The sequence below is a fragment of the Protopterus annectens genome, chromosome 8.part0 (assembly GCF_019279795.1).
Source record: "Protopterus annectens isolate FY-2018-M chromosome 8.part0, PAN1.0, whole genome shotgun sequence".
NCBI classification, from domain to species: Eukaryota; Metazoa; Chordata; order Ceratodontiformes; family Protopteridae; genus Protopterus; species Protopterus annectens.
This window is the reverse complement of record NC_056741.1, coordinates 285,169,798-285,193,425: the sequence shown is the minus strand read 5'-3', so window position 1 is coordinate 285,193,425 and position 23,628 is coordinate 285,169,798.

The window sequence follows — 23,628 nt, the reverse complement described above, 5'->3', positions numbered from 1 at the left end:
ACAAAACACCAGTCACAACCAAAGTGACACATAGCTCACAACACCAGTGTGCCCCCCAACAACAGCCCCTAAGGCAAGACAATGTACCCAACACTTTAGTCATAGGTGACTCTATAGTCAGACACACTGATGTCCCACTCACCAGGCTGAACAAGGAGAAAATTACAGTCAGCTGCCTGTCAGGTGCCAGGATCCGCCACATAATGCATGCACTCAAGTCACTCCACAAGTATAAATATGACTCTGTCATTGTCCATGTTGGAGTGAATGACTTGAGACATACTTCCCTGGGCTACATGAAAAGAGACATGGAAGAGCTCTCGGATCATGTGGCCCAGGCAGGTATGACCCTAGCCCTGAGTAGCATCCTGCCTTCGCCCAGAATGATACCACAGTATAAGGACAAAATGATGGACTTCAACAATGGGCTAAGCTTCTGTGACATTCTAAGGGGATCCAGTATCTGTCTGCCTGGGACGACATGATCGACAAACCACAATGCCTTGCCAGAGATGGTCTGCACCTGTCAACCCTGGGATTCAGGTTACTGGCTAAAGCTCTTGCCACCCCTATAGTGCCTTTTTTAGGCAAGGTTCAAAGGACAAAACCACCACCATAACAGATAAAAGTATGCAAAATCTGAAGGTAGTGCTACTCAATGCTAGAAGTCTAAACCTCAAAATGCACTCTCTCTCAAGGCACTCCTTAAAATGGAGAACATTGATATCTGTGCAGTAACTGAGACCTGGTTCAAGACTCCAGAGAGCACCTCTGCAATACCAGGCTACAACTCTTACCACACTTTTCTGCCACCAAACCAAGACGGAAACACTAAAGGTGCAGGAGTGTCCGAATTCACTAAGGATATTCACACCTCCAGGATAGTTCCCCAACACAATGCATCTGAAGTTCTCCAGGTGCAACTAACAATAGGTAAGACTGCAATCCAAACTGTAGCTTGCTACAGATCCACCACCATGCCCCAAGATTCTCATTACACCTTTCTAAACATACTGGAAAATATTAAGATACAACCAAACACCCTAATACTGGGTGATTTTAACTACCCTGCCATTGACTGGGAAAACTACTCGGGTACCAACACTTTTTCCCAATGGTTTTTGGAATTCATAAATTCCAATGCCCTGGATCAACTAATCTATTGTCCCACCAGGGGTTCCAATATCCTAGACCTGGTCATTACCAACATGGGAGATAGATGCTCCACACCAGTGGTCACTCCCTCATTGGTCAGGAATGACCATAAATTAATCACCCTTGACATTCACATCCCACCCCCACCCCCACCCCAGTAAGGAAACCTGCATAAAAAACTTCTCCAAAGCCAACTTCATGCTACTCAAGTCAGAAGTGACAAATTTCATGACACCCATGCAGACAGGAGCTGAAAGTTCGACTGCTGAATCCTACACTAAGGCACTGTATGAGTACATCCACTCGTGCATGAATCGTGCCATCCCAAATAGAACCAAGATGCTCTCCTCCAAAAAAAGAAGCCAGTCTGGTGGTCCCCTGGCATAAACAAACTATACAGCAGAAGGAAAAAACTGGTGCAGAAAAGAGGAAAATCCCAAGATGCAAAAAACTTCCTTACCAGCCTCTGTAAGAAGAATCCTCCAAAGCTAGTTACGAAAATAAAATTGCCAAAGATTCCAAAGACAACCACAAGGCATTCTATAGTTATGTCAAGAGCTACAACAGAATGACATTAAATATACTGATCCCAAGGATATTGCCGATATTCTGGCACATCGATTATGTACCAACTTCACCCCCCTTTCACCCCCTAAAGGGCCCATCTCAATACCAAAAGATTGCCAAATTCTGGTAATCATGGCCACACAGGTAGAAACTGCACTCTCCAAAGCTAAGAATACAGCATCCATGGGACCAGATGACATCCCGGGCGGTGTACTACATGAACTACAAAATAAACTGGCACCTCACCTAAGTGTCATGTTTAATCATAGCCTCACCTCAGGCTACGTGCCCACTGAGTGGCGCACAGCTACAGTTATCCCACTCCACAAGGGGGGATCCACCTTGAATCCTGGGAACTACTGTCCCATCAGTCTGACGAGCTTGATCTCCAAGGGCATGGAACGCATTATCATGTAACTTATAAACAAAGACATTGGCAACCTTCAAACACTGGACCCCACCCAGTTTGGGTTCGTGAAAGGCTAGTCTTGTCTCCTGAACCTGATTGACTTCCTCGAATCAGTCTCCAGAGCTGTGGATGAGGGTAAGGCTGTCCACACAGTCTATCTGGACCTAGCCAAGGCCTTTGACACCATCCCTCCATGCTGGAATCATAGATAAACTTACTAAGCTGGGCATAAATCCCTACGTCATTTGATGGGTGCCAACTGGCTTACTGACATAACCCAGAATGTAAAAGTAGCCAACTCCAAATCCAGCTCCAGACAAGTGACAAGTGGAGTACCTCAGGGTTCAGTCCTGGGACCGCTCTTGTTTGGCATCTACTTCTCTAAAGTACAGGCCAACACTAAGGGACTCTGGCTAACAAAGTTCACAGATTACTGCAAACTGGGAGCCATTACTGAATCCCCAAATGATGTGAATATTCTACAAAAGGACCTTACAGAAACAGATGATTGGTGCCAGAGCCATGGGCTAAGGCTTAATGCCAAGAAATATATAGTTATCCCCTTTGGGAAAAAACATGTACCCATGAATTACCACATAGGTGGCAGTACACTAAACACTGAAAGTTGTGATGAGAGACTTGGGGACACAGGTGGACAGTGGTCTCACCTTCGATAACCACATCACCACAATAATCAGGAAATCCTTCTATGTGGCACACCTCATCACTAAGGGCTTTTCATCCAGAAAATAGGAGGTCATTGTCCCACTGTACCCATCCCTCATTAGACCCATTATAGAGTACAATGCCCCATTTGGTATGTACCTCACAAGACATCTGCAAAAGCTGGAAAGGCTGCAGAAATACCTCCCTAAAAGAATCACAGGTCTAAAGCAGATGCTCTATGCTGACCATCCAAAAAAACTCCAGCTATACTCTGTGGCATATTGTCTACTCAGAGGTTATCTCTGCTTAATATACAAGGCCATGTCAAACCCAGAGCTGTTGGACATGCTCCACTTAAAGAAATCCCAATCCCTCAGAGCCACATGCTCCAGGGATCTAAACCTTGTCATCACAATGAACAAAACATGCTGGAGGGATAGATTTCTGACACAGAGACTCCTCATACTCTGGAATAGACTGTCCATACATGTCAAGCAGAGCACCTCCTTGGCCCTCTTCAAAAGGAACCTTGACGATTGGATGGGAGATAGAAAATTCACCCCGGGGATCACATCAGTCACCCTGCTAGACAGGGGTCCAGGGAAGTAAATATTGTGGGAAGAAATATCCAGGGAATTGTTATGGCTAGGCTTGTATAGGCCCTAGGGCTGATAGCCTAGTACCAACCTATGAGCCTATGAACTATTCCTTGTTACAACTGCACATATAAATACTGACAATGGATTTGTTCATCCAATTTCACATAAGGGGTTCAAGTCTAACACCTTTGCTACTTGTGCAACTGCTAATATGGTATATTTATTTTTTATTTTTTATTTATTTAACATTTGTTGACCGGGAATGTCCGACTAGGTTCCACAGAGCCTGTTTTCAGCAGAGGCCCGGGGAGAAATGCTCCAGATGCATGTCTTTGGAATGTGGGAGGAAACCAGAGTACCCGGAGAAAACCCACGCGAACACAGGGAGAACATGCAAACTCCACACAGAAGGCACCCCAGCCGAGAATCAAACCGGAGAACCTCTTGCTGTGAGATGACAACGTTAGCCGCTGCACCACTGTGCCACCCTAAATATTTAGCTAACTGTAAGTTGTGCACCTGCTTTTGTATAGGTAAGACAAATCAAAAGCTAAAAGAATTGGAGCTCATCTTCCTGAAATTCGAAGAAGCAATCGCACTAAAGCTCTTAGTAAACATGTAATTGGGCCACAGCATGCATTTACATTTAGGATATTACTAAAAAATTCATAAATTAAAAAGTGGGGGAGATATTGTTGATAAAACTGAACTGTGTGAATACAAGTGGATTAATTATTTTAGGGCTGATAGATTTCCTGGTCTAATTAATGTAAACAGTCTTAAACCTGTTTTAAAAGAGAAACATAGTTATGTCTAGTTTTATATGTATTTTATAATTGTTAGTCTTAAGAGAGTGTTGTTGTTATTATTATATGGCTGTTGCAATATAATTATATATATTTTATATTATATTTGATTTATTAATTAGTCAAGTGAGAAGATGTATTGTAATGACTGGATGGTATTTTATTTAATTTTACTTTAAAAATGGTTGCTTCTAACATCTGTGTATATGCATTGACAAATAACTTTTTGTTTGAAAGCTTTGCTGTGTTATTAAAGGTGTTTCTGCAATTGGATTCTTGTTTTTTTTTTATTCTGACTTCTATATTTCATGAGAAAACAGACCTTCATAGCATTTTTACAAAACTATACAATATTACCAAAATTAAAAATTGCTCAGACATATAACCGGATTTAGCAAGATGTATTGCTGTGTCTACTTCAGATGAGCAAAAACCCTTTTCTCCAAACACCTATTTGTCGAATCCTAATCGGTGAAAGCTTGCTCCATCGAATGGCCATTTTAGCAAATTTTTTCCTAGGGGAAAAAACACTTGGCCATCATCGGGAATTTTCCCTTTTCCCCACTGTAGTGTGATCTTGGAGATTCATATATTTAGTTAGGGGGTGTGTCAGGGACACAGCCCCCCCACCTTGCTGGGTTTTAAATTTTGTGACATTTTTGCCATTTGTTAGGCGTGCCAAGTGTTTTTTTTCACCTAGGAAAAATTTGTTAAAATAGCCGTTTGATGGTGCAGGCCTTCGGTGATTAGGGTTTGACAAGAGGTGTTTGGAGAAAAGGGTTTTCACTCAAATAATATAGACCCATATTACCCACACAATTAAATAGCTGATGTTAATGGAATGTTACGGGTTACGGATATATTCATAGTAATTAGACAAATAACCAAGTTAGTCACAACTATGCGCAAAAAATATGTTAATATCAATCTGTGTAAAATATTTCTGTAAGTAAGTGCTGTGGGTATATGAAAGCAAGATAACAAGTTTCAGATATATGTGGCCCCTTTCCTTACAAGCTGAGCTGACAGTCAGTACATGCTACTCTTAAACAAACAGGTACTGCTCTCCAAACACTGTTGTTCAAGAGCTTTACAGATATAGCCATATTCACAGAAATTCAAAGACTACATCAGTTAGTCATTGCCATGCAGAACAAAAACATTAATTTAAAGTATTGTAATACAGTTCTTCCAAAAAATGCTATGGGTGATATTAACCACAGTAATGGGTAAGATATATGTTTCTAATATGTGGTGTGGAACCCACAACACACCAAAAGTTAGATATGCTGGCCAGGTGTTTTACAGGCCAAGATAACATTCAGCAAAGGCTTCATTGCAGAAAACAGGTAATGTAGGTGTTTCTTACAAATCCTGTGGTAAACAGATAAAATACAAAAAATGCATACATGTTTTGGGCCTTTCATACTAAAGAAATAATAGCTATCAACACATAACTAAACACATATGTCTAAGCAATGCGAAGGGAATTACTTTTTAAATTAAATAAATGAATCTCCAAGATCGCACTACAGTGGGGAAAAGGGAAATTGTGTAATTGCAAGGAGAAATAATGTAAGGAAATTATATACATGCTTATATTCTAACTTGTAACAGTCCAATAGGTGATAAAGTGGGACTGTAACAGAAAACTATGAAATGCACAGTCATACATGGCCTAGCCACTATAGGCATCTGTGATGTACTAGAACAGAGGTTATATGAAATGTTGTACTTAGATGTTATAAAACATATGTACTTCTACAAAGGACTTGCCTTCCAACAATGTATAAACTATACACTGGAACTGATGCCGACAGAGATTAGTCATTTAGAAGAAAACTCAGTCATGGCAATAGAGGAAAAAGGACAACAAAAGAATGTCATATGGAACAAAGGATCAATTGTTGTTAAATAAAGTTATAATGGAGAACTGTAAAAGGGGGAAGAATCTAAGTATGGCATGGATAGACTGCAAAAAAGCATCTGATAGTATCCCACATTTGTGGATAAAAAAGTGCTTAAAAATGTATAAGATACACCCTACACTGATCAGTTACATTACAGTGACCATGAAACAGTGGCAAGCTACTTTGCAGTTAAGCCATGATAAATGACAAATTACTTTTCCAGGGATAAAAAATCAAAGGGGAATATTCTAGGGTGACTCTGTCACCGCTGCTCTTTTGTCATGCCTTAACCCATTAATCTGTCTACTTAACAGATTAGGCCATGGCTACAATTTGGCTCCCAGAAAATAAGAAAGTGTAAAGACTTCTCATCTTCTTTTTGTTGATGATTTAAAACTATATAGTTCATCAAATGCGGAACTGAAAGCACAACTGGAAGTAGTCAAAACTTTTTCAGATATTTTAAGAATGCCATTTGTTCTTGAGAAATGTGCAAAAGCAACCTTTAAAGCAGGAAAGCTGCATCACCAAGAAATCATCAGCTTGAGACAGGAATGTGAAAACAACTTGAGAAAGAGAGAGTGTATAAATATTTGGATTTTGATGAAGGATCAACAATAAAACATGAACAAATGCGAATAAAATTTAATAAAGAATATTTTACAAGACTAAAATTAATATTGAAAACAGCGCTGACATCTGAGAACAAACTCCGAGCTAAAAAACAATTTGCTCTTCCTTTCCTAACTTAGAGTTTTGCAGTGACTGACTGGCCCCAAAAGGTGTAAAATCAGTTGGATAGGAAAACAAGAAGGATGCTTCATGCTATCAGTGTATACCAAGACTATATACTCCCTGTTCTGAAAGTGGTAAGGGCCTCCTCAAAATTGATTGCATGAATAGATCTGCAGTTGTAAGACTGCATACATGCCTGCTAACATCACAAGACCCAAATATAGTGAAAGATTTAAAATATGAGGAGAATAAGTCAAAGACAACTACACTGGTTAGTTTATCAGAAGCATATCAGTGTCAAGCAGGAATGGGAATTAAACCAGAAGTAGATAAAAATCAGGCAGCAACTGCATGTGCCAAAAGCAAAATAATTTATTTATTATTATTTATTTTATTTTACATTTGTTTACCGGGCTAGTCTAACTGGATACATGTCCATTTTCAGTAGAGGCCCGGGGAGAAAAGCTCCTAGGTAAATACAGCTAAATTAACAAATTTCTGTGAGTCAAGCATATAAACAAAATCAATACAAAAAATAAAAGCAAAAACAGACTCAATTACAGGATAAATTCTAACAATTCAAAGTAAATTGTCAGTATAGAATTCAATCTTAACAGTAGATGCAGTTCATATGGCAGAACCAAAAAACAATAAACATTTTTTTTTTTTTTTTTTTTTCCCTGAAGGAAAAGAAGGGGAAGATCAGAGTTAAGGGTGACTATAGAGCTAGTCAGGCTTGGAACAGTAACATAGCCAGTGAGATTTGAGATATACTTTCAGATTGTTTTTGAAAATGGATAGTGAGGGAAGTGTAGAAATGTCATTTGGTAGAAGATTCCAGGCTTTCCCTACTGTATTAGAAAAAAGAGAGTCACCGGCCTTGTTGTTTGTTTTGGTAGAACTAGCTAAGAGTTTATGTGAAGACCTAAGGGAATATAGGTTCTTGTAGGGAGTGATTAGTGTGGATAGAGCTGGTGTTTTGGATGGTGTGTAAAGGGTTTTGTGAGCTATAGTTAGTTGATGGAATTTGATTAGGTTCTGTAGTTCAAGCCAGCCTAGCTGTTTTAAATTGAGGCAATGGTGGGTTCGAAATGGGTTTCCTGTGGCAAATCTGGCGATGTTATTATAGGACCTTTCCAGTTTGCTGAGGTTGTGTTTAGATAGTTTAGTAAAGATGGGTGAGGCATATAGAAGAGGAGATATTAGATGTGTGTGTGCTATTATTGTACGAGCAGAGGGTAGGAGAAAAGATTTAATCTGATACAGGGAGCCCAATTTTTTATTAACTGATTTTATAGTATTGTTTATATGTATATCGAAGTTTAGTTTATTGTCGATGGTGACTCCTAGTAGTTTAGTGGTAGCTTCAGGGGATATAATAGTCTTGTTGATAGAAGTGACTGTGAAATCCAATGGGGAGAATTTGCTGCTGGGAGAGAATAGAAGGAGTTTAGTCTTTTTGGAGTTTAAGAGAAGGCATCTGTGAGTAAACCATTTCTCTACTGTGTTGAAGACTTGTTGGGTAAGGTATAGGAGGTCAGAAGAGGATGAGGCTGAGCATATAAGTGTAGAATCATCTGCATATTGTATATATGAGGCTTGAGGGATGGCTAGGTGGAGGTCATTGATGAAAATGGAAAAGAGTAGAGGTCCAAGGATGGATCCTTGGGGGACACCGAGGTTGACTGGTAAGTGGGTAGAGAGAGACTTGTGCCATAGCACTGCCTGCTGTCTATTGTCAAGGTAGGACTGGAACCATTGTATGGAGGATGTATCAAGTGATAGGGATTTTATTATGGTAATGAGAATTTGGTGATTCACCATGTCAAAAGCTTTAAATAAGTCAATGAATAGGGCAGAAGAGAGTTTGTTTAGACTACGGTGTTTGTTGATAATATCTGTAAAGGACAGAAGGGCAGTGTAGGTACTATGTGAAGGTCTAAAACCATGCTGGCAGTTAGCTAGAAGGTTATTTTGTGTTAAATGTTGAAGCAGTTGTTTGTGGATGCATTTTTCCATAATCTTAGCTAGAGGTGAGAGGAGGATAATAGGTCGATAATTGGAAAGCTCGGTAGATTGGCCACCTTTGTGGAGGGGGATAATATGGGAGATTTTCCATATAGAAGGGATATAGCTTTCAGTAATGGTTCTGTTGATCAGGATTGATATTGGGAGGGCAATGGCTTTAGCAGCTAGTTGCAGAAATTCTGCAGGTAGTTGGTCTGCTGAGGGAGAGCATGGTTTCAATTTCTGAAGGAGGGTAAGCACATATGATGTAGGGACGGGGTGAAGTTGAAAGGAGGGAGAACAGTTTGTTTTTTTAGTAGGTAAAGTGAAGTTCTGAGGTGAGAGCTGGCTAGCTAGTGTTTGTATAGTGTTAGTGAAGAATGTGTTAAAATCATTAGCTGTATTTATTGAAGTTTTGTGTTCAGTATTTTGAGGGCTAGGAGTGGTCGATTGTCCTGGGTGGAGTAGTTGATTGATGCTGGACCAGAACTTTTGTGGTTTGGATTGATTCACTTGTTGGGATAGTAGGTAGTAGTTTTTTTTATCTAATATTACAGCTTTTTTGGTTTGGTTTCTTAGTTGTCTGAACAACTAAATAAAGAATATAAGGTGAATGATCAGATGAGATGACAAGAAATGTGGAAAATGCAGAAATATAGTTGCAAGTACAGAAAACTCTTGGAACAACCTCATGTTGATCAGGATCAAATCCAGGAATGGTTAAGGAGGTGAATTTAAACCAAAAGATGAAAGGTTACTATTGACGTCCCAAGACAGTGGACTACATACACATTGGTTTACAAAGTCCATTGAACATGGGGGAGAAACAAACAAATGTAGGTTTTGTAAAAGAGAACTGGAACCAGTTGCACATCTTGTTGCTGGTTGTGATACACTAATGGCAGAAGGGCTGTATATTGAAGGGCATAATAATGTGGCAAGGCTGTTAACCTGGGGATTATGCAAACATTACATTATTGAAGTAGTTGAAAAAGAGTGGAAACATGAGGCACAAAGTATACAGTGGAAACATGAGGCACAAAGTATTATAGAAAATGATGAGGTTTATATCACATGGGATCACCCATTAACGACAGTTCAGAAATAGATGTGAAAAAAACAGATATAGCAGTCCGTGAAAAGAAGACAAAAGCACCGATGACTGAAACTGCTACACCCAGTAACTGCAGTGTCTTAAGTAGAGAGAGACACAAAGTCATAAAATACCAAGATCTGCAGGCAGAAATGAGGGCACTGTAGAAGAAGGATACCCAGACAGTTCCACTAGTAGTAGGAGCAATGGGTTTTATGAAAAAGAATTTACGGTCGTACTAAGATATGTTACCAATACATGTAACTCCATATCAATTGCAGAAGGAGTCAGTACTGGACACATTGCAGGTGCTGCAAAGAACACTTCTGGCTAACATCAAAGACTAAACCAATACTAATTTCATGAACTTTAACCATACTTTGACTTAGAAATGGGATCCATTCCCATCATAGTATTAGAAACCCAAAAGACTTGGCGAAATTAAAATGAGAAAAGACATATTTATGGATATTATACACATTATTAAATCAGTTAACAACATGAGAATCAAACCCATAGTTAAGAGGACAGCATTTACCAAGCCCACTTAATTATCACCATGAGCTAATTATCACAGCAGCTAATAGATGGTTAGAAAAGCATCTATAAGATATATGTGATGGAGAAATATATCTGTAAAATGCATAGCAATGCTCAGGTATACATGGAATATTGATACTTACTGTAGGGATCTACGGGCTGCCTCCACACCTTGTCAACTCTCCTACAAAGCTCCTCTATGTTCCACTGATGCAGGTCATTATAGCAGTGATGAACCTGCACTCTAGTGCAATAGATCTCTGTCCTCCATAGATGCTCCCTCACAATCCAGTTCCACATGCCGACCATAGCAAACTTCATGGATCTGACTCTCATCTTCTGCTCCAATCTGATGTACTGTCAAACCTGGGTCTTTTCCTCATTGGTCCAGTTGGTCACCCAGACATGTCTCAGCCTCTTTGAAGTAGCCATAATGTTCAAGTAGAAGAAATCTTAAAAGCACAAAAGCACAGGAATGCTCACTGAGGTAGGTGTAACTATGGAAAGGTGTGGAATCTGACACTATCCGTGCTTAGTATGTGATGTTGGTATTACAGATATTTCTCTTTTCATGTCTCCTAAAAAACTTTTATGTGCTGTTGCTGTTACAGATATGCAATCAGTGATGATTCTTTACATAGGTATTATCAGTACTGGCTCAATATAGTATGTATCCATACTGTCTGTGGCCTGGCTATGGATCCTGAGGTTTACTCACATGTTCCATAAGTTCTTCAAATTGTTATTTGTTGTAGTATTTGAATGTGACATGCAAACAAGCTCATGTGGCATAATGCTGTTGGCTTTGGTCATCCATTTTTATTTTATTTTATTTATTTAACATTTGTTGACCTGGAAAGCCCGACTAGGTTCCACAGATCCTGTTTTCAGTGGAGGCCCGGGGAGAAATGCTCCAGAAGCATGTCTTTAGAATGTGGGAGGAAACCGGAGTACCCGGAGGAAACCCACGCGAACATGCAAACTCCACAAAGAAGGCACTTCAGCCGAGAATCAAACCAGAGAACCTCTTGCTGTGAGGCGACAGCATTAACCACTGCACCACTACACCACTGCGCCGCCCTATACCATCTATGAAATATAGATGCATTGTCGGGTAAATATATTACATGTTATGTCGATTTCACCAATGTTATGTATGAAGATATTGTTATGGCTTGCAAGAAAACACAATACTATTCATCATAGTGTTATACTGACATTTTCAATGCACTGGAATGTATTATGTTTATGTTGACATATGCTATTCATAGAATGAAATGCATAAATGGGCTCAAATAACAGCATTGGGTGTATCACTGTCTTTGAGATGGCCAACAGTCCTAGGGGTGACAACTTCTCCCCCTGGAAAATTACATTATACTTGATGCTCTCCTCCAGCATGGAAAGAGACTTCTAGGCCATTCAGGTGATACTGTTTGGAGAAATTAAATCTGGATAGACCTCATCAACTTGATCAAAGCAACTGGAGGCCATAACCAGTCCCATGAGGCCTGCAGATGATGCTGCCTGGACATGATTCTTCATGCAGTCATCAGAGTGACATGTTATGAGACATTGAGGAATGCCACCAGTGGTGGATTACCACTGAACCCCCCGATGACATCACAATATTTCTCGCCTCACTACGTACAACAATAGGGAATAGGTGCATCCCTGGTAGTGGGATTGAGATTGGGGTTCCAGGACAGACATGCAAGTATTTACAGTAGCAGAGTTAAGCCATGAACACACTTCAGCACAGGGTGAAGATGATGAACATAAGTATAATTACATGTATTAGCACATCTGAGTTACAGACAGAGCAGCCCAAATATTTATAACGCTGCTTGCATTATTATTCACAGGTCCATCGACATCAGGCCTATAACAGGGATCGGCAGGTCAATGTATCTATACTGTTGCTGTTCACACTACCTTGTTAGTGCCTCCAGATCATTTCATGGTGTTGTTTACTGTTGTATTGTTTCCCTACCACTTGACCAGAGGTGCGAGAAGCTGTTGAAAACTGGGGGTGGGGGGGTGAAGGGTGACAGAGGCATTTAGTGATCTAAAAAGGGCAATTTTTTAAAACTATTTACTTCCACAACATAGGTTCATTTGGAGGACATTTTAAGCTTAGCCAGTTTTCCTTTTGCTGCTTGAATTAAAATTTCCTGATTGGTCTTACCTATCCCATGACTGATAATTGTATATTAGCCCTAGTGACAATAAATATGATCATACTATAAATAACTTGAGGGGACCCATGTAAGGGATGCAGCATTTAGGAACTGCCTCTATCCATTAGTGCATGAGGGGCAATCCTGGAGTAAATTTTCTATTACCCATCCTTAGATCCAATTTGCATTTGAATGTGGACAGGGATGAGCTTTGTTTTACTTGAATGGATAGTCTGTTCTGGAACAGTGGTAGCCTCTGTGATATATATCCATCTCTCCACAGCATTCATTTTAGATATTTGGACTATTTCTGATGCCATTTGACTTGCTGATGTTCAGTAGGTCCATCTGTATTAGGTCAGAGGATGCCTTGTATGCCAGACATGTCACCTCTAAGCACTCTGTAGGATACTGAGCATAGTGATAAATCTTTGAGGTGGTCCATGCAAGACCTATTGTTTAGGACTTGCATCCTTTTAGTAAGGTATCTCTGGGGGTATTCCAATTGTTGCATGGGTCTGGGCAGATACATGCCAAAATGGGCATTATACAAAATGATTAACTTAATGAGAGCTTTGTAAAGGGAGACAATAACATCTCTAGCTCTAGCCAAAATCAATTTGTTTATAAGCTGTGCAATATAGAAAGACTTTCTTATGACTCTAGACACATGTTGGTCAAAAGTTAAGTCACTGTACACACAAGTTCCCAAATTCCAAACAACTGTGTCAGTTCTCAGGGAGCATTGTCAATTTGGCAGTTCCCTGGAGTAGATGACTTCCCAAAGAATATGATAATGTATTTCTTGGAGTTTAGTTTCAATTTGTGATTTTGGCACCAGTTATTGTTTGGGACAAACCTTCCTGCTTGATGGGTAAGTCATTTGGGGATTCGATAACTGCTCCAAGCTTGCAGTCATCTCAGACTTAGTTGGCCAAAGCCCTTTGGTATTTCCTTCTACTTCTGAGATGTATATGCCAAACAGAAAGTCTCAGCACCGAACCCTGGGGGACTCCATTGGTGACTGGTCTCTTCCCCTATTTTGGTCTCCTGCATCCTGTGAGCAAGCATACATGCATGCATTATTTGATTTACCTTCCTGATTGTATTAACCTGATTGTATTAAATTATATTCTGGAGCATTTCTCCCCAGGCCTCTGCTGAAAACAGGATCTGTGGAACCTAGTCAGACTTTCCCGGTCAACAAATGTTAAATAAAAATAAATAAATATTCCTTGTATAATACAGCACCACTTGTTAGAATGTGTTTTAAATTTGCAGTTTGGAGCAGTCTTCTAATAAGCAATGAAACAAAATGCATGAACCAATAATGACAAAACTACCCATTTCAGAAAATTTCAACCATAAAAGGCAACTCAAACTTCCATCATTACAATCCACCAGTATCAGTAAATATACAAAATCTCTGCAGAAGTAAGTCATCTAAATAATTCCACATTAAAGAGATCTGTAACTAATGAAGAGGTTCCTGCTAGCAAACAACTTTATATTTCATTGCTTCATCTACAAATAACGCGCCTGTTGCCCTTGAAGAATAAATGTCCTATGCTACATAAAAAAAAAATGATAAGCTTGTAATTTTGCAATGGGAAATGGATGGCAAACTGATAAGAGAAACATCGTTACTAGGTAATGCCTCCAAAGGTGGACATTCATAGGACTGCAGCATCCACTCCCTCTAAAGTACAACACAGTACCAGTGATCCATCTGCATACTATGGGAGTAGAACCCACAGCCTTCTGCATCAAAAGCAAGTATACTACCTGCTGTGCTACAGCTAATGCGACTGGTGTGATATAAGTAGCACTAAACTTCTCTTCCCCAGAAGCTCTCAGCTCCTTGTAAAATCCACTTGACACTCAACTAAATCTCTCAACTTCGCAGCACAAGAAATCTGGAAAAAGCCAATTTTGGGGGGGCAAAGGCCCAAAACCAGGACACATTTTAAATATTGCTTGTATAATCTTAGAAAGTTGCTAAAATAAAGTGTTTTGTGTTGTCATGTGTTTCCTGAAAGACAGAAAAACTGAAACTTAAAGGGCTATCATTATTTAGTGAATTCAGTTCTCACTGATTTGCCAGAAAAACACAAATTTTAAGAGGAACAGACCAAAAGTATGAGCCAAATATTCTGTGAAAAGCTGGACAGTTGAGAGCTATGGAGTCATCTCCCTGAATCACAATTGGTGGTATGGGTAGAGAATTCAGACTCTTGTTTGAGCCTGAGTAACACTAACCACCAGGTATATCTAACTAGGGCATTTTATACACACACACACACACACACACACACACACACACACACACACACACACACACACACACACACACACACACGGAAGCAGCATAACTCCTGCAAATGAAAGAACAAAACTCTCCTTACCGGCATGACTCTGGCAACACCATCAGAACAGTGGCAGCATAAGTCCTATAACACAGAGCAATAAGACAACAGAACAGCTAGTTTAGTTAGTTTAACTTCTGTGCATGAATCCACATTAGCATGAAAACTCCACTTCATTAATTTTTTTCTGACAGGTCTTGCAGCTGTAAAAGTGAGGGGGATCTCCCTCGCCCTGGCTCTATGGTTCCGGCACCCATTCACTTGACACTGCAGGTACATCCAGTAGAGGGGCAAGCCATGCATCTTCAAGTGCAGACAGACCAGGTATGTTACAGCAACATAGGCATACCTTTCAACAAAATGTAGTACACATGATACCTGAAACTTTTATCATTATTTGTTAATACAGGCCCAGCTGGTGTACATTTTCAATGTCCATCACATGAGTATTTGCAGCCAATACAATTGTGTTGTATTTGTGATGCTGTCAGTATTTTTTTTGTTGAATGCATGACTGTGCTGTGTTTCTCTTTACTTTTCCATTGCAGGATCCACAGTACAACCCACAACCTCCCCACAGCAGGAGTCTGTCAATGGTATGCTATTAGTATGTTTCCTATCTGTCCTTGCTGTTAATCTAGTAGTTGACCTCCATTAATACTGTGTCCATCAAACCATTCCTAGGTCAGTCTGCATCAACGTCCTCAAGGGCACATACGAGTGGTATGTGTTTGTCACGCATTCTGTATGTTTTAACTGTGCTCACCTAGTTAACGGTGTAAACAATGTGATCAGTAATGCTGTTTATTCTTCCCCACACTAGTTGAAGTTCATCCCAGAGTGTTTGTCACGTGTACTTTTTTTTTATTTACGCATCACATATGTTATTTATATTGGGCATGTAAACAGATTACATACTTATTTTATGTACATTAATATCTGCAAATGAAGTCATTAGTATTTGTAACATTGCAGTGAGATATATATGTCATACATCTTTGATATTCATCATGTGATGTAGGCACACTGTCCTGATCTGTCTCTTTATATCTTGTAGCACATCAACTATCTGTATCATCTAGCAATCCATCCAACAGTCATGATGGTCATGATGTGTCTCGGTATGGTAGTATGGCCCCTGGCACACAGGACCTTGAGTTGTTTGGAGAATCCATCCATGAGGTTGACAGTGATGTAGCAACAGATGTATCCTTAGATGTGGAGGTCCACTTGTCTAACTATTCAGAGGATGCTGCCACAGTGTATATTGAACAAGGTGAGGCCGTTGACCATCACACCACAGTTGATAGCACTGCTGCTGGCAGGTCCATACAACCAGTAACAGGGCATTGCAGTAGATAGAAGTAAGCAGATGTCAGGCATGAAGGACAGAAATGTAGACACAGTGAGATTATGGCTGTATTGGTCTCTCAGAATGACAGTCTGCTAGCTGTGACATGATCAGTTTAAACCCTCACCTCTATGGTACTGCAGGAGTGTTATACTGCCACTAGGATTCTGCATTCCATGACTAAGCTCAGGAGATTGCAACCTGTGAGAGGCAGGCCATTTGTCTGCAGAACCATTGTTGGCCATTGGAAATCCCTGTATGTAGTTGAACCTGCACAGAGCTCAACTGCTGGCCCATCTACTGAGTTCTGACTGGTCACAAGACCTTCAACAGAGTGTCACGTTCCTTCATCTCAACATGGTGTTGTACCCCCATCCATGTCCATTGTGGGGCAACCAGGGAAAGATGTGTCTGCATTGTTCTTGGGGTAGGGCAGACAATGGTGTGAGATGTCAGCAAGGTCACCCAAGACTGTGTTAGTGCATCCAAAAGTGTAGTACACATAGCTGGCTCATATCATTGCAATACCATTGTTGAATTATGTTCTGCATAATTTCTCTTTTTTCAAGTTATCATATGGTACAGATATGTATATGTAGCAGTGATGCATGTCCTTTATTGTTAACCATACAGTGATACAACAAAGTGTGAATGCATACCTGTGTCAGCTGTGTCCTGAGATGATGATTTGTGTTTTGACACATTTGCATATGTTCATGTTGGAATGTGTTATGCTTGTGTTATGTGTGATGTTTGGTGTGTACATCTTGTGGGTACTTTCCATTAGATACAATCTGTGTTGTTGTGGGGGGGGGGACACCTGAACATCAATGTTCAGTCTGTGTACCCATGTACATGTGGCTTGTCACGAATCAAATATTTGGGTCAGACAGTGCTGTGTTGCCTGGGCCTGCACTTGTGGTTGGACCCTACATTGCCTATGCCTGTGGCTTCTATCCCCTATATCCTCCTGCTCCTCTTCTAATACCTGTGAGATGTCCTCTTTAGACATTTTGGTTCTTGGTTTAGTTCTCCTATACCTACAGCTGGAAGACCGTCATGTGCTCTGGATAGCATGTTGTGCAGCATGTCGCACACCATTATCATTTGTGCTGCCTTCTCAGGTGTGTATCGCAGTCCAGCCCCAGATATGTCCAGACATCTGAACTTAAATTTCAGTACATCAAACATACACTCTGTGGTGTTTCTGGTTGTTGCATGTGGTCTATTGTAGGCCTCCTGTGCATGGTTTGATGGCTCATGGTATAGGTCATTAGCCATGGCTCAAGTGGCTCAAGTGGATAACTACAGTCACCTGTTGTGGGGAATAAATGCACTTTTGGTAATAATGGATATTGTTTGGGGAGATATCCTTAACTTGCATCATACCTGTGTTTCTGCACTTACCCAGTGGCAGTCCCTCATTATTTCACCTTGCTGGAATACAGCCCTGAGTCCACATTCCCTCCAAATGACGGCAACGTAGACACTTCCAGGTGTGCTGCCATGCTGCGTGTTATGCTGCCATATCCTACACCACAACTTTGCAATTGATGGATGGCCATCCCTTTCTGTTTCTGCTTCTGGATATACTGGTGTCTTGATAGGTATGTGCGTGTAATCCCTTGCACCAAGTACATGTGAGATGTTTGCCTTGTTATAGAACTGGTGCATTACAGTTCTCTGCCCCATGGGGATGGATGGAAAGTGTATGTAGTCATCCACCTTGCTGCACACTGCTTCCAAAAATTTTGCCAGGATGCAGCTGGCAGCTGTCTGTGACGCTCCCACTGCATCCACCATGTGCCTCTGGAATGTTCCAGAAGCAAGCACATCCAGGCTGAGACACACTTTATTTCAAGGTAGATTGGGGTTCATTTCAGGGTCTACACAGATATGGGTGGCACACACATGTTGCAGAGAACCTGCACCAATTGTCTGTCTAACCAGTATCTATCAATTATTTGCTGGTCTGATAACTGGTTAAGTTGCAGCCTTGCTCTGACTCTAGCTGGCTGTCTTCTGGGATGCATTGCCACAGCCTCATTTATGATTTGCATCAGTGCAGCCTGTTGCAGTATACTAAAAGCAGAATGCATTTTTATATGATTTTTGTTTTCAATTTTGATACATTTTTCTCCATACTCTGTAGTATTCACTTGAACTCCCTGGAGTCTGGAGAGTATCTACTGTTGATTTTACTAATGAAGTCAGCATGGCTGTCTGTCATCTTTGAGTTGCGCTGTGTGTGGATGATGTGTTTTGGAATCAAACCCAAGTGCACAGCATTCCTAGTTATTCCACACTGGATACTTATACACGGTCTACTATCAGCATGACTTATGGAATCATGTCCGTAGCAGGTGCACTGAAGGCTTCCTTCAGTGTGCTGCACTGTCTGGAAATAGCTTCCATGAACTTTACAGAATCAAGCCCAAACAAGGTTATTTATCTGGGAATAAAGAAAGAAAAAAAGAAAAGCAGGAATATGATAAGATATATAAAGATGCAATGAACAATCAAGAAAATAATAAGAGAGATTATTATGAGAAAGAAAAAGAGGTTGACAAGAAAAACTATGAGAAATTAATTAATTATTGTATAAATTAAAGTATTTTTACAAGGGAGATGTTTAACTTTAAGTAAGACAGTAAAGAAAGATAGTATAATGAGAGAAATGATAGATGAAGAATGTATATGAAGAAAAGTTAGCAATAAATTATGGAAATTATTGCAAGTTATGTGGAAGAGATGTTCAGTAAAAAAAGAAATATGATGTAAAGAAATGGGAGATAAAAATATTTTCTGAAGGAAGTAACAGAAAACTTGAGATTACAGTAGATGAACTGGAAAAAATATTTAAACAATTAAATGTAGAATCAGCATCAATTCAGATGGTATTGTGATTGAAATGTATAAAAATCTAGAAAAAGGGCAGACAAACTATTTAATATGTGCATTTAATGAATGGTTAAATGAAGGATTAAAATATAAGTAATTGTGTAATTGAGTATTACAATGTATATGGGAAAAGGGAGAAAGAGAAGTTGGAGACCAATAGTTCTAAATAACACAGGCTATAAGATTTTTATGGAAATAATACAAAAGAGATTTGAAAATAAGATGCAATGCATAATGACAAAAAGTGTGCATGGCATAAAAGGAAAAAGGTGTCAAAATTATTAATTATAGCTGGAGAAATCATAGCTGATATAAATAAAAAGAAAGAAGTTATAAAAATTCTGGTAGGTGATATTAATAAGGCATTTGATTCTATATGGCATGAAATATTGTGGAAAATATTGGATCTGTACAATATTAATGATAAAGTTAAGCAAGTGTGTAGAACTACTTAAAAGAATAATGAAGTGAGAATTTTAATTAATTGATGAACAAGTAAAGAAATATATATGAATTATGCAATTAGACAAGGATATCCTATGAGCAGTATTTATTTACTTTGGTTATGAATACAGTAGTCAGAGAAGTAAACCAGAAGATGAAGAATGCAAATTATAAAATTCAATAGAAGTTGAAATATTAGTTATGATGTCTTATGCAGATGATATTATTATAAGAATTAAAAATAAAGAGTGGATGAGATAGATTTTTTTTTATTTAGTTGAATGCTTAAAGGATAGAGGTATGATACTTAATAAAGAAAAGAGTAAAGAATTGGATGATACAACAAAAATAGCTAGCATACAATTTTCTATGAAGGAAATATTTGTTTTAGGGATACATTTTGATAATGAAGATTATAAGAAGGAATGGGAGCCAACAATAAAGGAAATGAATGATATTTGTATATTATGGAACATGTACACATTAGCATATAAGAAAAAAGTGTATTCAATTAATTCAGTTATATTATGAAAGACAGCATACTTGTCTAGTGGTATTATGATCCTTACAGGATATGAAAAAAATGTATTAGAAATAATTTTCCATTGTGTGGGGATCAAGACTAAATCCTGTTAAGTGGGGTGTCTTATACATGAACAAGGAAGAAAGAAGATTAGGTGTGATATATACAATAGTTTATACTGTGTCATTAAACTTATGTAAGGTACTGACACGGTTAAATGAAAAAAGGATAAATTGGAAACAAAGGTATTGAAGTATAAGTATGAGGAACTTAGAGAAAACATAATAAAATAATATTTAAATGAAAAAATAGATAATTATCAACAAAAGATAAAAATGTGTAAAGTAAAAAAAATGAAATAGAAGAAGATATAAAAGTGAAGTATAATAATATTATGAAGAGATATTATTGTATTAATTGGTGGGAAAATGTCTCAGAGATAAAGATTAAAGTAATTAAAGAAAGAAATAAGTGGTGTGGATAAAATGTTGAATGTCAACATTTTGTGCAGAGATTGGAATAAAGAAATTACCAGTTAAGTCAAATATGTCTTATAAAAAGAAAATGAAAAAAATATGTTTGCACTGTGGAGAAGAAAAGACAACAGAACATTTCTTTAAAGTGTCAGTTAAAATTGTGGAATAAATTAAGTATAGGTTTTTATAGAAATTATGAAAATTTAAACATGGGCATGATTGAATATAGATATTATGAAAGAAGAAAGGAATTTAAAGACAGGTTTAGATAAGAAAGTATGTTTATTGGAAAATGGATGCTGTCACTAATAATAAAGAAAATCAGATTATGGTTATGGGAAAAGGAGTGGAGGTCAATATAAAATATTGAAAAGGCAAGCTTTCATGTATAAAATTTGAAAATGAATGAAAATAATTTGTAAATATGTAAATATGTGTATATATATATATATATATATATATATATATATATATATATATATATTTATATAAATAAAGGACCCCTACTATTTTTCTATGATACAACTTTTATTTCATTGCAAAATTTCTTTAACTATACCATTAACATAAAGTGTGTGTGTGTGTGTGTGTGTGTGTGTGCGTGTGTGTGTGTGTGTGTGTGTGTGTGTGTGTGTGTGTGTGCGTGTGTGTGCTTTTGTGTGCGTGTGTGTGTGTGTGTGTGTGTGTGTGTGTGTGTGTGTGTGTGTGTGTGTGTGTGTGTGTGTATACCAATAGTCAAAACATTACAACTGCATAGTACTTAATGCATTCAATGTCTTTTGCTGGGAGGGTGCAAAATTATCACTTTTACTATGGCAGATTTTATCAGAATTCAAGCTCTCAGAAAATTATTTAAATTCTTTCATAAACAGCAATCATACTACACATCAACATGCAAAGCCATTTCACTGGCATTCAAGAGTTTACATCCTGTGATTTAATAATTAACCACACATATTTCTTGGTTCTCCTTTTTAACATCAATATTGAGGACCTCATTAAGCCTGGTACATATTAATTCCATAAATTCTATGTTTCTATTAAAACTCTTCCTGTACCCTCTAGCAATGGCCTCAGCTCTATCTGTCTGACTTCTTGCATAAAGTTTCTAGCCTCAGCTATTCTGAGATTTTCTTGACATTTGCATTTTTTTAGTCATGCACTTCTTTGCTATCAGAAATACACAGTTGGGATCTTTTTGTTTTACTGACTCTCAAACATGGTTGACAGCCTAGCAAAAAACAGTTCCCTATTTAATATATCTTGCTATCGACTTATTCTCTTGGTTACCCACTTCAAATACCCATTGAAATCAGTTACTCATGCCACTCCCAAAAGATATGTAGCCAGTCACCCAGGTTATGGCTACCACATCTCCAACAACAGCTAGGAGCCTCTGAGAACATATTACTTACCCTAGATGTTCTATGGAAATAACAATGCAAGCATTTCAAACCAAAAATTCTGAAATGCCTTGATTTGGTAACATTTCTAAGGACATCACAAATCTCTTCCTTTTGGCTATTGTGAAAGGCTTTCCTAACATCTTTTCCAGCAGGCTTTCAATAGTGACGCTCTTCGTGTTTCACTGTTGCAGTCATTACATTTGGGTAATCTGCTGGCAGGTTGCCCTCAGTCGGCCTGATTAACAAAGTCTTGGGTCCTGCATCGGTTGCTGTCCCTTCTTCCATGATGTCAGGTCATCAGGGGTATAGAACATACAGCCAACGCCATTACATCAGTCTTTCTTGCCATACGGTGCCCGAAGCAGAAGCAGTTCGCAAGTGCCGGTTGGCCGACTCCTGAAATTTTTGTTTTCGAGTTTCAGAACCGAACTCTTCACCTAAAAGCTAAGTACCCTATTGGGGAAACTTTTTCTTGCTCCTTACCAATGTCAGTAAAAGTTAATAATTGCATTACTTGTGGGAAGCAAATACCTCATAAGGATTTTCATTTGCACTGTATTCCTTGACCACAACGTGCCTTGCTGTCGGTTTTGTGCTAAATTTAATCAACGTACTATTAAACATCGGTATATTTTTGCTTCTAAATATTTTGGCTCAAGATTTAACTATCCAGAAATGTCGTCGGTTAGCAATCCGACTACCGGAATACCTAAAAAATGCAAAGAAAAAGAGAGACAGACCGTTGAGGTCCAAAACTGATGACGATGCTTCTCCTATGCCCCTGATATCCACTATTTCTGATTCGCAGGCCTCTACTGAGACCCACTCAGAGTCCGGTATACCGTGAGATGCTTCAATTATGGAACCCATGGATGTCTCTACCTTAGATGGGTCCAGAGCCGCTGTGCAGGCACCAGCTTCTGAGGGTGTTTCCAGGCCTATAGATTTGTATATGAGACCAATGCCATCTTCAAAACTAAGGCCAAAATCTAAATCTATGTCTAAAAAACTGATGTCTGGGCCACATGTGCAGGCCCCTATGCCTAAAAAAACAAATGATCAAAATGTCTGAAGATTTAATTAATCTGATCAGGGGTAGCCAAACCCTCCTTCTAAGAGGCCTAGGAAAGACATTAATTATGAATCTTCTGAACAGGATTCTATATCTTCTGACTCTTCTAATGAACAGGATTTGTCTCTTCCTACTTATGAGGACTCTGATACAGAGGATTCCATCCCTTCTGCCTCTCCCCCTGAGGATTTTTCTTTTGGGGAAACTTTACATGCCTTAAGGGAACATTTCCACTGGGAAAGTCAGGATTTCTCTGAATCTAAAAAGAGACTTAAGGATTTTCTTCTACTTACTCAGCATAGGCCTTTGCTATACCTCCTGTCCTAGACATTGCTGATGATGTTCTTTCAGACTCTAGTATGACTCCTGCTTCTCTGCCTCTGGCTCCTTGTAAGCCAGACAGATACTACAGGGTTCCTGAC